General features: G+C 40.5%; 1 protein-coding gene across 7 annotated transcripts in view; it reads left to right on the top strand.

The window, feature by feature from the left end:
- The window catches only part of PAG1 (phosphoprotein membrane anchor with glycosphingolipid microdomains 1), a 113,762-nt gene that overhangs the window by 64,576 nt on the left and 32,838 nt on the right, over positions 1 to 16,348 (top strand). For 2 of the 7 annotated variants that reach the window (XM_069854285.1, XM_069854289.1), the window contains exons 3-4: positions 3,597 to 3,906; positions 6,320 to 6,384. The exons of 1 other annotated variant lie outside the window; for it this stretch is intronic. The gene's annotated coding sequence lies outside the window, so the exon portion shown is untranslated. The remainder of the gene's footprint in view (positions 1 to 3,596; positions 3,907 to 6,319; positions 6,385 to 16,348) is intronic. 4 more of the 7 variants (XM_069854284.1, XM_069854286.1, XM_069854287.1 and 1 more) reach the window with 3 other exon arrangements.

Raw genomic sequence — 16,348 nt, 5'->3', positions numbered from 1 at the left:
GGAAAACTGTAATTAAGGGAAGTCTAGAATAAACAGTGTTATCAAATTGGTTTGCATCAGCAGCTAATCCAAATTTAACAAAGATCTCTAGGGTTAAGGCTTCACTATCACCTGATGAAGCCTGAACAGATTTTTATTTCACTTGTTGAAGATTTGATGTAACACCTATTTAGAGAAGTAATTTGCAAGTGTAACTCTTATCTGTATGGACAGAGATGTTCATAATTTGCTTAAAGATATTTGGTTTATATTTGTAAAGACTGAATTTGATCTCAAGATATTAGAGGGGCAGCGACTAAGTCTTGGCATTCTTCATTGGAGAAAGAAACTCTTGATCTTGTGTTTTCTGAAAACTAAATGTTTTACCTCTCTGTCTCTTAGTTGTAGATGTAAAGTAGAAATGTGAACGTGTGTTGTGAAAGCCTGTGAACAAACCATATTTTTCAGATCAGCAGTGTACAAAAGAGTAGTGATCCTTCTGCAACTCCAAAGACACGTAGTACACCTTACAGCTACTAGAGTGCACACTGTGCTCTTTCTTCTTGCATGGTTTTACAGAAAAGATCTTCTCTGAAACTTCATTTCTGTGGTTCCTTAATCCATCCTTTCCCGAATGACAGAATTCTTTTGCCACCTAAACTACCCTAAGCAGTATCGTGGTTTTATACTCCTTGAGAGGTAAGGGTATGTGAGGTATAGAGGCGAGGGATATCCTCAGGTGGATATTATACATCCAGAGATACTGGAAGTTAATGGAGTTACTGTGGGGTTGTGCCAGTGAAAATGAAGTCATCTTCTGTACTTTTAAAATAATTGTGAGAATAGTCTGAAAGTATAATTTTTCACATGGCACTAAAAAGTAATGGCTAGATCTTCACATGCCATAGATGTGGAGATAAGACACAATAAAGCCTTTAAAAAAATCAAAATCAAATAGGATCACAAAGATCCAGAGAGAAGGATCTCAAAGGAAGAAAAAATTATAAACTATGTCATATAAACCACATAGATGTAAATTATAAATCTCTATACATCTGCTTACCAGTGAAATACTATGAAATTTGGGTTTCATATTTGAGTTTGTGTACACTAAGTAAAACATGAGCCCTTAAGTAAAGTCTAGAGGTGTGAATTGTTAAAGATGGAGATGGCACAGTCAGGCTGTAGCACTTTCCTCTGCTCCAGACCCAAGATTTCCAAGAGAAGTAACTGTCATAAATGTTCTCAGCTGCCTCCAAACAACAGTATACTATGCATTAGACGTTTTGCATTAGGCAGCCTATTGATGCTATGTTGCAGTTCCCAGAGGACGCAGTAAATGAGGAAATTTATAGCAGAAGAGTAATGCTGAGGACCCCTGATTCATGTGGACTAGAAACAGGAGAAGCAGAAAAAGGACGGATGAATAAAGCTGGCCTGTAGGACATTGCTTTTGATTATACTTGACCTGTTTTAGTTGAAGTAATTTTGCTTGCCTCTAGCAACAAGCATTTCCTAATGTATTTTACCATTAGATGTTGCATCCTCTACTAGTTATTGAATGGTGTGTGTATGCTGGCCTCCATGCAGTTCTCACTTAGGGCATCTTTTTTACTCTACTCTAAATAACTGCCTCATCACTGTTATTTTAAAAGGATAGATGCATATGGATTTTTGAGATTACTTACATAATTCTGCAGAGCGAGGAGAGGTCATATTTTAGATCCATCAGCTGTGATACTGACCCTAGAAATTACTCTGAAATATATTTTAGATATTTACCTCTGTCAGTAAGCATCTGATTTAGTTTACTGCCATGGAGCTGTGGGGCTCTGTTGATATAAAACAACCTTGATCCTTCTGAAGACCATTTGGAAAGGCTCTTAAGACAAGCAACTTGATCTTATTAACAGATAAAAGTAAGAAGTTTCTTAAAGAACTGTTATTAAAGATGTATTAGTAACTGTTATTAACATTGTTAACTGTTATTAAAGGGACAGGTTCTAGTGGGAGGTGTCCCTGCCCATCGCAGGAGATTGGAACTAGATGATCTTTAAGGTCCCTTCCGACCCAAATGATTCTATGATTCTAGGAAAACTATTAGAAGAGGTGATTGCTCATCTACAGTTTAATTTTGAGTATGAGCTACAGAATCTTAGTGGGCTGTTGCTATCCACTGGCACTGCCGCTTGCTTTTCCTGAAAACGGCGTTTGGCTGCAGTGAAATGCTTTGAAACAAGTTATTTTTAAAAATGTTTATAAACTCCCCCTGGATAATCTCCCTCTTATATCGCTCTCTCGTGTTACAAATTCATGTGTATTTATTTGAAAGTGGCTTACCTATGACTGTTCATTACTCAAGTTAACCCTTGCCAGTACCCCAAAAATTTAACAGTGAAAACGAGCTCTGAGAGCTAGGACAGCGGTGACGGCTGCCTGACCTCGCTGATGATCTTCAAGCCTGACTTGCTAGGACCTGCTAAAAGGCTGAGATATGGCCCCGGGGGATTGCCAGCAAGTCACCAATTAATGCTAATTGCATGGGAAATTATTGTAACACTGTGATGGTTCATAAGGGAACTGGAATGAGTACATAGCTGTGCTGCACGCTAGGGCTGCGTGTCCCTTGGTGTTTGCTTCCAGAAGAAAATGAATTGTTGCTTGCTGCTGTATTCAGCTGCAATGTTTTAGGATCTCAGTTATAATTAATGTTGAGGAATCTGAAAAAGCTACCATCTATCATGGAGTTAGGTTGGGAATGTTTGCATTAAAGTGTAAAATTCCAATTTTTTACAGCATCACTGACGTCACTGGAGCCAGACTGCTTCTCATTTTCTGATAGGAAAGAAAACAAACCTAAAGTTAAGTGAAATGTGTACAGCCTGCACACGACAGTCCTTTCAAAACAAGAAAAATACAAGCATATCTTTTTTAAAGGGCTTTCTGCTTAGCCTGTCTGATTTCCAAGGGGAGCTTCACCTAAAACTGAGATTTGAGATGCTGCATCTTCCTTCCTTCCTAGTGACAGCTGTAAACATCTGTTGAGGTTGTCATTCATTGTCTCATCCTACAGTAACTTGTTAAGACTGTGAAGTATCGTGCCTTCTTGAAAATTAAACTGGTAATGCCATGGGGAGGGAGTGAAGAGCCAGCATGCTCAGAGGCTCTCTGGAGTGTGTTTTCTGAGTGATGTGAGAGCAACTGCTGTATCCATGCTCTGTTGCAGGGTTGACACCTCAGCAGGGAGGGGAGCTATCCCAGACAGTTTGGGAGGGCAGATGGAGGCAGGTGGGATGTGTAAGGCACGCTGCTGTGTCATCGCACTGTGAGTTTGTCTCTGTCCTGCTCTCTAAAAGGCAGACAAGGCTTCAAGTCATTAACAGCATTTTGCGTAACTCCTCCCCTGTTTCGGCTGCTTGCTCATGCAGCCACCCACGGATCTGAAACAAAAATGTGCGAAGCGAGGCAGGGAGCACTCTCACCAGTGCAGATTTCATCTCCCCTCTAGGCACCGGAGTGCCCTTCCAGTGCTCGCACTGTCTTCCTCCTCCTTAACTTAATGAGGCTTTGGCTAATCACAAATACATAAGCATTTTTCTCCCATCCATTCTCATCAGCTCGTACTCCAAGAAGAAGAAAAAAGAAAAGTCTGGAGCTGTACATGAGCGTGTCTTTGTGCCACTATTCATTCGTCGGGCTGACAGAGGCGGCATTGTTCACAGGCTGTGGCCAGCTTGGCAGCCGGAGAAGGTGGGGATCTGCGCCGCGCATACGGAATCTGCAAGTGGCCGAGGACAGGGGTCAAGAAACTCCTAGAGTGGTATTAACGACAAAAGGGAGTTTCACAGCACCCTGCTGATAGCCTCTCCTGGTGTCTTCTGCACAATAGAACCAGGGTCCGGGATGAGGAGTCTTTGTTAATAGAAGGTAATGTTCTTATTTTTATAGTAGCATGGTAGCAATTGCTGCTATTTGGTTATTAATTAAAATATGAGTAATATGACTGGGGGAGAAGTTGCGAAGTCCTCTGTACTCCTTAAGAGAAAAAAGCTTCATGGTGGCATTGTGCTGCAGCTGAGGGCTATTGGAAGTTTGTCTTTTCCCCTTTATGCAGACTTGGTTTGTGTTACCAGTGATGACAAAATCCTTATGTGTTTCCATCTGAGGAAGAAAAGACCAGCTAGTCTCCTTCTCCAGCTATCTTGCTTTTTAAGCCAGAAGCTACAATGTATATGCAATATTAAATGGATTATGCTAATAGGAATACATTAACATGTAGCCATTAGGCAAGGTAAATACTTCTTCCTATTACCAGAGACAGTTCCTTCCTCCTGCAGGTACTCCCTGGGGTAGAAAACACCGTGGTAAAAAATTTATATTTGTTCCAAGACACTTCAGCAGAAAGAAAAATCATTGCTGCATTTATTTTTTCAGCCACTTTGTAATAACTAAGGCTATGCAGACTGTGCTAAACAGATTATATGTTGTTGTACAGGTATTTCTCTTGTATTCTTACTACTTAATGATATTTTTAGTAGTTTTTAAATTACTACTATTTTTCTGGTTTTAAGGTAAAGGTATATTTTGTCTGAGCACTTTTTCAGGTCTCTTTGCTGTTCTTATTGCTGCCTGTGCGTTGTAGTTGTTAACTATATTTTTGACAGTTGGTACAGCTATTTGGGGATGATAACCAGTGTGGTCTTTAAGTGCAAGCCTTGGAGCTGCTGCTATTGTTCATTTTGAGTGCTAGGTTGACATGCTCGGGGGTGAACACATTTGGTTGTGGTGAGGGGACTTGGACACAACCCTAGTTCTGGAGCTCTTAATGTCACAAGTGAGATTTGAAAGATGTTGAAGGGGTTTGGTTTTTTTTCTAAGGGGGTATAAAAAGGAGGAGAGTGTCATAGATGTGCTGAAGGGCCTTAGTGTCTTCTGCCAGAGTGTGTACGTAGCAGCTCTGGTTTTTGCCTGTAATTCAGGAGAACACAGCTCATACCTCCTGTTTGCCCAGTGGCACGTAGCAGCCCCAGAGGACACACGCTGCTTTTGTGCTCCTGTTTTGTTTTAATCTTTAGGGAGCAACTATTTCAAAGAATAAACACATTGCCTTGTAGGAGAAACTCTGGAAAACATCCTGCTAGTGACAGCAGCAGCCGCTGCTCATCACGCTGGCTGTCCCTCTGCCAAAACCTACAGGGCTTTGCTAGCCAGCCAGCCAGAGGCTGCGTGTAACTGCTAGGTAATTGTCACAGTGGGCTAGTGAGCGAGGATGGCTGGAGCAAATAATGTTAATTCGTGGGAAACTGTGTGGCAGTTAGCTGCTTGCTCAAAACGTGGTACCTGGGTTTACTCTGGCTTTCAGCCTGGGGGTTTACAGCATGGCTTTCGTGCAGCTGTGTGAGGCCAGCTAATGTGTGTGCAGCCCCTCAGGTCACGTTGGGGACCACACAGGCAGGTGATGAGCTTCTCCTCCTTGAGAGAGAGGAGTCCTTGTCTGGGCAGCAGGGTGGAGGGTGGGCCACATGTTTTGCCGTTTGGACATCAGCATCCTAACAATGCCTTTCCTATCAGAGAGGCACGTTCCAGACACCTGCTGCAGTAAAGAAGGACATTTTGAAGTAATAATAAGCATATATGTACCTGGCTGGGGTTTATCATCTATCAAATCAGAGATATTTATGATCATTACCTCCAGAAAAGAGAGAAGTGAGACCCTACATTAGGTTCTGTACATCTGAATGATTTTCTTATGCTTGTCAGGAACCAGCAAGTGTGGAAATTCCAAATCAGAGCTTGTCTACACAACCCAAAAATTGGTACCAGAATAATTAAAAGGGTTGCAATTCACAGACATTTTTCAGTGGATGCTTTACTACAGGCACTCTTATCAGGAACTAAATATATAAAGGACAAACATTGTAGGTTAAACCAAAATGGGTCATTCATCATTGTGATACGCTGGCTTACACTCGTGTAGAACCTATTACTTCACTTTTACTGCTGTGTTTTAACTGCAAAAACAAAGTTTCCTTCAGTGTCAGTTTTAAAAAGTGGAACAAATATGTCTCCAACACATAAAATAATTCTGCTTAAAGTTCATTTGCTAAATGCGGCATGCCTCATTTATACAGTGACTTTTATAACCCATTTCCTCTGGAGTATATGACACTAAGCGGGCAGGGTCAATTTAAAATAGATAGCATTTGCTTACACAGTCAACTTTCATCTATTGTATATGTTTCTATAAACAAAGAGATGCAGCAGAGTTTGTGGTGGATATAAGCACAGGCAGGTCCTTTGCAGTAACTTCTTCACAGGCATTTCATCTTTTTTTTTTCAGCACAGAAGCGTTTGCTTCTTCACTGGGAGAGTCTGTATGAAGACCTGTGTGTACAGTACTGTAAGGTAAGGAATACTTCCACTGAGAGATGGGATTTTTAAGTTCTTCTTCCTAATTTTGCCTTGCTGCAGAGTTCCCATGTGAGAAGTTGCTTCACTCTGCATCTGATTTCTTCTCAGAAGGACTTGTATATGGTGGTCCTTCATTGTTTGGTAGCAACAAATGAGTAAGCAAATTTAACTATTTACTGTGTAGATTATATTATGTCTTAAATGATGTTGAATTTCACTGTTGTGTGTAGATTCATATGCATACTTTTCTTCCATGAGCTCCAAACGTTCTCTTTGCAGAAAGGATCACGCTGTGTGTGTCTGGTTTACCACTTGATGCAGCAGGACTCTGTGCAGCATCACTTGAAGAATTTTATTCAACTTTAGCATTAAATTAAAGTTATGCTTTCTGATGGCCAGAAATGCCATCACTTTGTGGCATTCCCCTGAAAGCTTTAGTGTCACCTTTCCTTCTCAATTTCACTTCTCTCTTCTCCTGCCGGGTTGCAGCCTCCACCATCTCTGCAGTCCTTCTGTCACAGTGCACTTGAGGCTTTTATCTGCAGGCAAACTGATGATCAGCAAACATCATCATTCTTACCTCCTCTCCCAGGACCCATGTCTGTGGTGTTTTACTCCACCTCATGCAGCAAATGAACAAATAAATGGTCAATAAATGAAGAATCTATTTGAAATGCAGTGACTGGAAATTGTGCAGCTCTTCCAGTCTAGGGGCCTCAAAGACAGGCTTTCATACAGTGCTAGGCAGATTACACAGCCCACAAGGATGTTAAAAAGTCCAGCAGGGTTTGTATAGTAGAGCTGTGCTGCTTGTTTCCTCAATCTGCTTGTTTAGAGACACAGAATATTCATCCTAATCATCTGTTTCCGCTGTGTAGTAGGTACGGGAGGAAATACCACAGAGAGCCCTGTCATTGGGAAAATGCATCATTTAAATTGCTATGTAAATATTTTAACTAACCAAATATAAACGCTGTTTGGCTTTTGGGATGGGAAGAGACTATCACAGTCAAAAATGAGCTGATGTAAGAGTGACCCTGTATAGCTAAGGTACAAAATTGTGTTCACACATTTTGGTAATCAAAACAGAGCCCTTAATGAATTGCCTAATGTGAAAGGAATTGCAAACACAAATGTGCCTGGCACAAGAGAGTTGGAAGTCACTGCTGTGTTAATGTTGGAAGGGAGTACTTCTAGTATTCATGGGAAGTCAAAGTCCATGGGAAGGATGATGTGAGATGAGAGAGATGAGATGTTGGGAAATGTGAGATGTAAGAGCTAGAGAGAGACTGAAGACCCTGGAGGAGAATCTAAACTGTTAAGTATACTCTGACTATCTATGCTTCTCTGTGCCTCTGGCTATGGCTTGTGTTCACCATGCCAGGATGGTCAATTCAGAGGTTTTCAAGGGTTAGAAGATGGTAGAAGCAACAAAGATAGTAGATACATCAAGAAGCAGCACGCTGTGGGTTTTTCAGTTAGTGGATTAAAAGGGAAGTGGAGTTCTTAGGGAACTCAAAAGGGAAGTGGAGTTTAGGGAACTCAGAGTGGTTGCTCATTAGCTCTACCTACACTGGCTTCATAAGTGCTTGAAGACTTATGGTCAAGTGGCACTTGATAGAAACCAAACATGAAGTGTAACTTCCGTTGTCGAATATGGTCCTGAAAAAATAGCTCTATAGCATAGGATACAGAATCATCCAGATGCCATTTGATTTTATTGTAAAGTAGCTAAGAAGCAGAGACCCTAAATGGTCTTTGCACATTCATCAGCTTGCTAAGCATAAGAAACAACTGGAGATGATTTCATTGGCTGTATGTTCTAACCTATGGATTGTTAATATCAGAAGAGGAAGAAACACAGAGGATTTGACTTGACTCCATGGATTGCGAGAATCTAGTTAAATCTTATTTCTAACCCGTCTATGTAAATGCCCAAACAAATAAGCTTTCATTACTGGAATAGCTGAAAGATTTCTTTAAGCTGATTTTTTCTTGTATTACCAACAATGGGTAATACATTGACATCTGTTTCATATTTGCTATTTCTTTGTTCTAGCAGCTGGAAATTTACATTTACACATAGACCTCAGAGCTAGAAATGTCATTCCCTAGGTTAAAAACCCATACTGATTTTTGTCATTCTCCTTGTTAGGAAAGGAAAACTGGAAACACAGAGAAAAGACAAATGGGAAGGGTAGCTCCCAGATGATAACTGCTTTCAGTTGGAGCACAAGTTAATCATGTATAGCATAGCATCATAGTGTCATTGTCTACCATTATTAAAGGAATTCAGCTGTAGGCAAATGAGCAAATCTATTAAGAGTAAAAATTATCCAAAGAAAGTAGAAGAAACCAAATACTTAAGTAATCAGTGAACCAAATACTTAAGTAATCAGTGAACAGAAAAATACAATAGCACTTTTTTTCAGTACAGAGGAAATAAAGAGCCTTTTTTGTGTGGATGAGAAGTATTTTGCATAAATGAGAATAACTTTGACATTATCCTTGAATAAAACTTCTGCTGCTAGCAAATAAATTATTTTATGCAATAACTTCATGTAACTATTCTCTTGAATACAGATAATCCAAATCTTCTTTACCTCCCAGACAGACATATCCGTTTTCATGGGGAATCATGAATACATTCAAAAGTGAGAACTTCATTTTTCCCTTTAAGAGCCGGTGGCTGGCATACATTTGGTAATGTGCTGTATTGTGCCTTTTTTCCCCAAAAAGAGGGGACTAAAACGGCTTGGTTTAGCATGGGGAAAAGGTAGGAACAGGTTACTTTGTAATGCCGAATTCATAGCATTGTTTTCTTAAAAGACAAAGCATTATTTAAAGAAGGGTATTAGATGGCTGATGAGAGATAGGGAATTTAAGAGAAGGGAAGAGCAGTGCAGTTGGAATATGTTTGGAATGACAGTGTAAACTTCAGGGGGGAAGGGAATTAGATAGAAGAATTTGTGAGAGTGGGAATAATAATGTGAAGGGGAACAGACTGTGCTGGTGAGATCTTTTGGCCTAGGTTTTGAAAAGAATTCAGAATAAGATATTCTGTCTCTGTCTTTGTTTGGGAGGGGAAATGGGAGCTTTTCCATTTACAGTAAAGTGGAGTAATAATGTCATTGCCCCAGCTGTTAAAATATTTTAAAGTCTACTTTGAACTGATTACTTATTGCAGTGTTAAAGTATAGTCTGTTGCAGTGAAAAGAGAGAAATTTGAATCAGTCCCAAAAAGTGTGGTAAAAGCATTATTTATGCTTCCCTGAGAGGGGGTGGGACTGCCAGACCAGTCTGCTCTTTCTCGCTTAGTTTAGTAAGAGATTTGGTTTTAGGAAACCTCTTTGCATATAGCTGCAAGTGAACAAATCTCAAGGTTCAAATTGACAAGGGGAGCTTGGAAGTCCTCATTAAGGCCAGGGATAAATAGGATGCATATTTTGAGTCTGAAAGTGCCGTCTGAAGGTGGCTTTGCAAAGCACATGAGGACCACAGCATCCCAAGCATCTCTGGCATATGCTTGAGAACTGACTTGCATAAGGCAGTTTTTCTGTGGAAGGTGGATGGGCTACACAGGAGCTCTTGTGCCAGTTTTCAAATTCATATCTACATATCACCTGTTCCTGATGAGCAGCAATAACTTTCAGCGTTAGGTAAATCTATCTGTGAGATGAATTTATACTTGCACTGTTGTAGACTGTCAGTAGCCTTAGACAATCCGCTATCATCAGGCTAAATTGGTTTCTTAGTTCTGCTCATGTGGCACAGCCAATTCCATTTCACTATATGCCAATTAAGGAGAGTATGCTCTAATAATATTTTACATTTACACAGCACCTCTCATCCCAGAGTACTTTATAAATCATGTATATTCAACACCAGTGACCTTTCACAGTCCCTTGAGAGCAACCATTTTACAAAAGCAATACAAACCATAGGAATATTTCCTCTAGAATACTGGTGGGAACCTGTTAATTAGGGAATGAATTATAAGTTCCTTTGGCTACAGCTTCATTTTTTAAAGACTTATTGAAAATTTCCTCAAGATAAGGTACGTGATCCCATATTTTGTGTACACAATGAACAAAAAGCCAATCTGTCTTCCCAAGACTGGGCCCCTGAAATCATTTCACTCTTACCTCTAAATGGACATAAAAGTATCACTACCTCTTTAACTTGGCTGTCATTTTATTTGTGAATTTTCACCTTCCTGCAGAATCTGCCCAAAGTCCTATAGTTTGTATTCCCCCTCAGCTGCTAAGGGTCCTCCCATCTCAGTGTGAGAGGTACAGCAAAACTGATACATCAGAAAACCTATTTAACTGCTTTTGAGGAATTCACATGTAACTGATCTTGTGGGGTATCAACCTGAAGAAGTTCAGCATGGCTATGCATTAGGCCAGAATATGCAGAGGAGCAATAAGCAAGACCAAAGGAACAAGAAGGAGGAGGGCAATGGCAGTGAATTAATCTTCCGGGCTTTCCATGGCCCTTCCAGTAAACATTAAGAGGACAATCCAGAGCCTACTGAGATCTGTTAGTGTCTATCCCTGCAGCACTGGAGCTGTGGGGAATGGCAGTGGTCAGAGAGGGAGCATGTGAGGTCCTTGATCTGCCTCGGGCATCATTCTTGTGATGTGCAGAGACTCAGCTTATGTGGAGAACTACCTTGGCAGGGACAGGTTTCTTCTATTTACTTTAAGAAAAAACTCCTGGGGAGCTGCTTTCCTTATTTTTGAAGAAGAAAATAGATATGCAGCCTGTACTACCACAGTATTTACCAAACCAGCCATTCTAGAAGTTAATTTTGGCCTTATTTAATCTGTTGTTTTAAACAGAAGAACAACATTTCTATTTTAGTTGTACAATTCAGCAAATGGATCACAAAACCGCTGTCAACTGTGAATGCCATGGATGGTAACTCAGTTAACAGTAGATTAAAAGAGTATTCAGGTTTTCAGTGTATTGTTTTGCTATTTATCTCTTTGTAGCTTGCCTGGGCTTAATGTAGTTTATTCCATTTAGGAGCATTGCTGAGACAAACCCCATTAAGGCAGGCATTATAGTCCTTGTTTTGATTAGCACTCAAGGCCACTAGATAACGATGCTTTTAAAAAAAAATCTCTTATTTCTCTCATGGTCATTAGCACTGTGATCACCAGCAACCTTCCTACGACAGTGTAAATCTTTTTTTTTCCCCCTTTGTAAATCCCAGAGCCAGTTGTGAATGCTTTTAATATAGTTGGTGACATTTGAACTGTAACATTTATATCAAAAATAAAAAAAAACAACAGTTCTTGTTCTTTCAGTGCTCATACTCGCAAGAAATCTGATCTTTGTATGTAAGACTTGGGGTCAAAACCAATCATTGCTAGCTAATATTTTGCAAAGCTATTTTATCGAGCCAATTTTCTTTCATTTTGTTTTGTGGTGAGGCTTTCTAGACGTTGAGGTATGTACAAGTCCTTCTCGAACAACACCCTGACCAAAGAAGAACATTTGCACCACTCCTAACAAGATGGCAACCAGTATAGGACCATTTCAGTCCTGTACTGATAGGGTAATTAAAGTAATTTCCTCACATTTAAAACAGTGACATGTAATTCTAGGACAAAACCTCTCAGCTCCTCTTCCCAACACTCATCTGCACTCAGAGAAAGAGCAGCTGCTAGTACATGCTAATGACTTTTGAGGATGAATGGCCATTTTAGGACATGTTATTAACTCTGTGCAAATGGGTGCATTTTCCATCCTTGTATACAGAGTTGGCCTCACACGCTGGTCCCTTTACAGGTGTTATTTTGTTAACCATAAAGAAAAACAAGAAAAATTGAGTTTGATGACTTGGGCTTGGCATCTTGAAGGATGGAGAATGTCCATCTGTAATTAACTGCTCTGGCCATAGGGACCAGACCCCTCACCTCACAGGCGCTTGGAGTTGAAGGGCTTTGGGGACACAAGACTAGCCAGGAGAATTAATCATTTTACCAATCTTGTTGTGTGTTACTGTAGATGAGCACTGTTGTACCTGAAAAGAGGCGCTCACCCTAATCTTCATCCTTTATTCCTGAAGACTAAAGTTGCCCTGTGTTTTCTTTAACTCACCAGCTCCAGGTGCAAGAGCCCAGCAGTCACCCCAGGTCCTTTCACCTCCTCCTGAAAGCTTCAGAGCAGGCCAGATGTTCATTTTCATGAACATATTTCTGTGCAGAGGTGAAAGTTGCTGCTTTTCTTTTTTCTCTCTTACGCCTGAAGAGGAAAAAGATGTGTGCACAAAAAAAAAAAAATAGCATATGGAGCTTTATCATAGTATGGCTTTGGCTTATGACTCTCCTGTATTACTATCGACAGTGTGTTTCTGGCTGTGGTCCCCCAGCTGCTGTTCCAGTGTGTGGGCGATCAGTGGCCAGAAGTGCTCGATTTAGAAAATGTTAGTAATTTTTTTGAACTGTTTTTCATTATTTCCACCAATATAAACCTTATGAGCACAAAAGCCCTTTTTGCCCTTTTATTGTACTGCAGCTCAAGTCACCTAACCCGTACTCCTTGGGTTTGGGTGTTTCTTGGTGAATTTTGCTCTCTAGGACATCCAGTTCTGCTCTACTCCTGCTGCTGTGGTTTAGCCCCTTTTGATCGGCACCTGAACAACAGACAACTTCCTTATCTTCCAGCCTCTCCCCCACAGTGGGGGAGGGGGAATCAAGAAAGATAAAGAAGATCTGAAAGTTGAAATAGAAACCGTTTCAATAAAATGACAATAATGATGATGATGGTGATATACAAAATATACAAAACAAATACCAAGCATGGTCATGGAATATGTGCTGCCAGCAGTGACCAGCAGAAGGTGCACACTGCAAGCACGGCAGCTCCAATTGGCTGATGTTACAGCTGTCGCAGAGAAATCATGAAAACCCTAACAATCCAGAGCAGCAGCAGGACCCAAAGAACCACAGCAAGTGGGTCCTCGAGGGATGGGCAGCTATCAAGCAGAAGGGCCATCCCAAGGAAGTTTCTTGCTTTTGTACGAAATGTTAGGTTTATAGCATGGGGTACTTTCTTTGGTCTGTTTGGGTCAACTGTCCAAAATCTGCTCCTCCCAGCATTATGCACCTGGTTACTTTGAAATGCAAAAGTCCTTGGGTTCCATGGAAACGACATTCCATGGATGACCATGACACTAAAACAGGATGTATTATCACCTTTATTCCCACCCTAAACTTAATGTTTTAGATGCTGAAAAGTGCCGTTACTTAGAATCATAGAATCATAGAATCACCAGGTTGGAAAAGACCCACAGGATCATCAAGTCCAACCATTCCTATCAATCACTAAACCATGCCCCTCAGCACCTTGTCGACCCGTGCCTTAAACACCTCCAGGGAAGGTGACTCAACCACCTCCCTGGGCAGCCTGTTCCAGTGCCCAATGACGCTTTCCATGAAAAATTTTTTCCTAACGTCCAGCCTAAACCTCCCCTGGTGGAGCTTGAGGCCATTCCCTCTTGTCCTGTCTCCTGTCACTTGGGAGAAGAGGCCAGGACCCTCCTCTCCACAACCTCCTTTCAGGTGTAGACTTGTAGAGTTGTTAGAAATGTAGCTTTCTGAGAAGAATACTGATTCAATCCTAGCTGAAAGCAGGACAACTACTATTTGTTTTTTTTAACCTTGCTCAGGGTAGATAACTAATGCAGAAGTTAAAATACCATTGTGATAATGCTCTGTACCTGGGATGGAAGCCTCCTTGTCTCAGAAGCAGTTGTGTGTGAACCAGGATGAAGAATGAGCTTTAGAGCAGAATAACAGTATATTTAGTGTTCAACAAGTCACCACACTAACTTGATTTGGCCTGTTATTATTTTTACCTAGATAGTTGCTGCAATTAAATTAAAAGCCATTTCCCAATTTCTAAACAACAGCAGTGAACCAGATCTCTAAAATATATTATCTTAATAAAATCCATTTAAAAATATGTAAATCCTCACTTGTGAATTCCTGATAAACAGACATAAATTCCCACAGTTCTTTATTTATTTAATTTATATGCCATTGTAACTATGAATGAGGCTTTACAAAACCACAGGGACACAGTCTTTGCCCTAAAGAGATTGTAGCTGAAATTAGACACAACATATAACCAATGGCTTCAGCAGACAAAGCAGGATTACACCAAATAAAAGTTACTCATATTGGGTATAGTGTATACTTTGTAAGCTTGTGATAATACAATTATTTATAAAAGACCTGTTTGTCCCCCCTGAATGTGGTGGTTAATAACAAACCTCTGGAATAAAGCCATCATTAATGTTTGCTGGTTTATACCAGAAAACCTGAGACACTAATGACTAATCATTGCTTTCCTAAGGGCAATTTAATTGAAGAGCTGGATTTAATGGAGGCAATATTCAGTGGCATTATTTGATTTTCTAGATGCTGTGGCCTCTAAGGATCTTCATTCCATTTTTAGACCCTTCTTCTAGACTAATGTCATTAAGTTTGCCGTCCGTGTTTTATTACAGGATGAAGGCTGAACCTCTTGAAGGCTTTAATAGGGCTTCCACACTTTCTTCACCCTTCATTGTGGGTACACAGTGGATAATAAAATTTCTCTGACTTTTAAGTAAAGAAGCGTCTTACTGCATACATGTAGAGCTCTTTTTCTTCTGTTTAGTTACATATACCCGTGTAATAACTTGTTTCTAGGAATAAACCGTAATTGTTCAGTACGTAATCGTTTGAGTGTTGCCCAGCACAAAAGGCTACCATCCTCATGTAAATATTGCATGTACTTATATAAAATCCTCAGGCTTCATTTTGACATTTGAATACCTTGTCCTTATGTTTAACAGGACTTTGGATGATGAACTGAGGTTTTATAGAATCATAGAATCATGCAGTGGTTTGAGTTGGAAGGGACCTTAGAGATCTTCTAGTTCCAACCCTCTGATCATCTTCATGTTCCTCCTCTAGAATCACTTCAACACGTCTATGTCCTTCTTACGTTGGGGGCCCCAGAGCTGGACACATTGGTCCTGGTAGGGTCTCACCAGAACAGAGCAGAGGGGGAAAGTCACTTCCCACGACCTTGTGGTCATGCTTCTCTTGATGCAGTCCAGGGTACAATTTGGCCATTATTTCAAGAGCTTTTCTGAAACAGAGCTCGCCTCATCTGCTCTCCAGAAAAGAGGAGCAGGTAGCACACTGGTGGTGGGAGCAGTGCAGGCTGGGCAAGGAGCATGGGACTGGAAAGCTCCCCACCTTCTCAGCCCCTTTAGCAGGCAATGGTTGGGGGGGTCCTGTAGCAATTTCCTTAGATATGAAAGAGGATTAGTGAACCTACTCACCTACCCCACAGGAATCTGCTGTGGCTAATTAGTCAATATTTGCACAGCTCTGTGAAAACGCTTTAGAAGTGCCAATTATGAATTATAATTATCTTGTGAAGATGATTGGGAGTCCATGTTTGCATGTTGATTCAGGCCATGGGAGTAAGCTTTTCAAATAACGGTTCTAATTTAAATGCCATGCCTATTCCTTATCTCTTGTAGGGGGGGCTGGGTTTTAAGGATGATGAGAAACATTAGTTTACCCTCAGGAAAGACCAGGTCTGACTGTTTTTAATAATGAGTTATATACTTATTCACAGCAGGTAAATTTACAAACCAAGCAGGACATGCTCCAAGATCGATTCTGTCTTTTCGGCAGATGGTTTTACACAATAGGCATCTGAACGAACCTGCTGAGACTTCAAAACAAATACTTCTATGTAACATTGCCATAAGTCTGTTAATACAGTGGCAATTCCTGTTTTAAACTCTGCAGAGCTCCTACTTTATTCATATCCTATCTATTTACTGAAGTATAATAGATTTACTCTGGGAAGAGTCTCGGTCTCAGCAGATTTACACTGAAGGCTGACATATAAGTTTCAACTTACTTTCACAAAGTAGTAA

Source organism: Phaenicophaeus curvirostris, chromosome 3 (genome assembly GCF_032191515.1).
Source record: "Phaenicophaeus curvirostris isolate KB17595 chromosome 3, BPBGC_Pcur_1.0, whole genome shotgun sequence".
NCBI lineage: Eukaryota > Metazoa > Chordata > Aves > Cuculiformes > Cuculidae > Phaenicophaeus > Phaenicophaeus curvirostris.
This window is presented reverse-complemented; position numbering and strand designations above follow the sequence as displayed.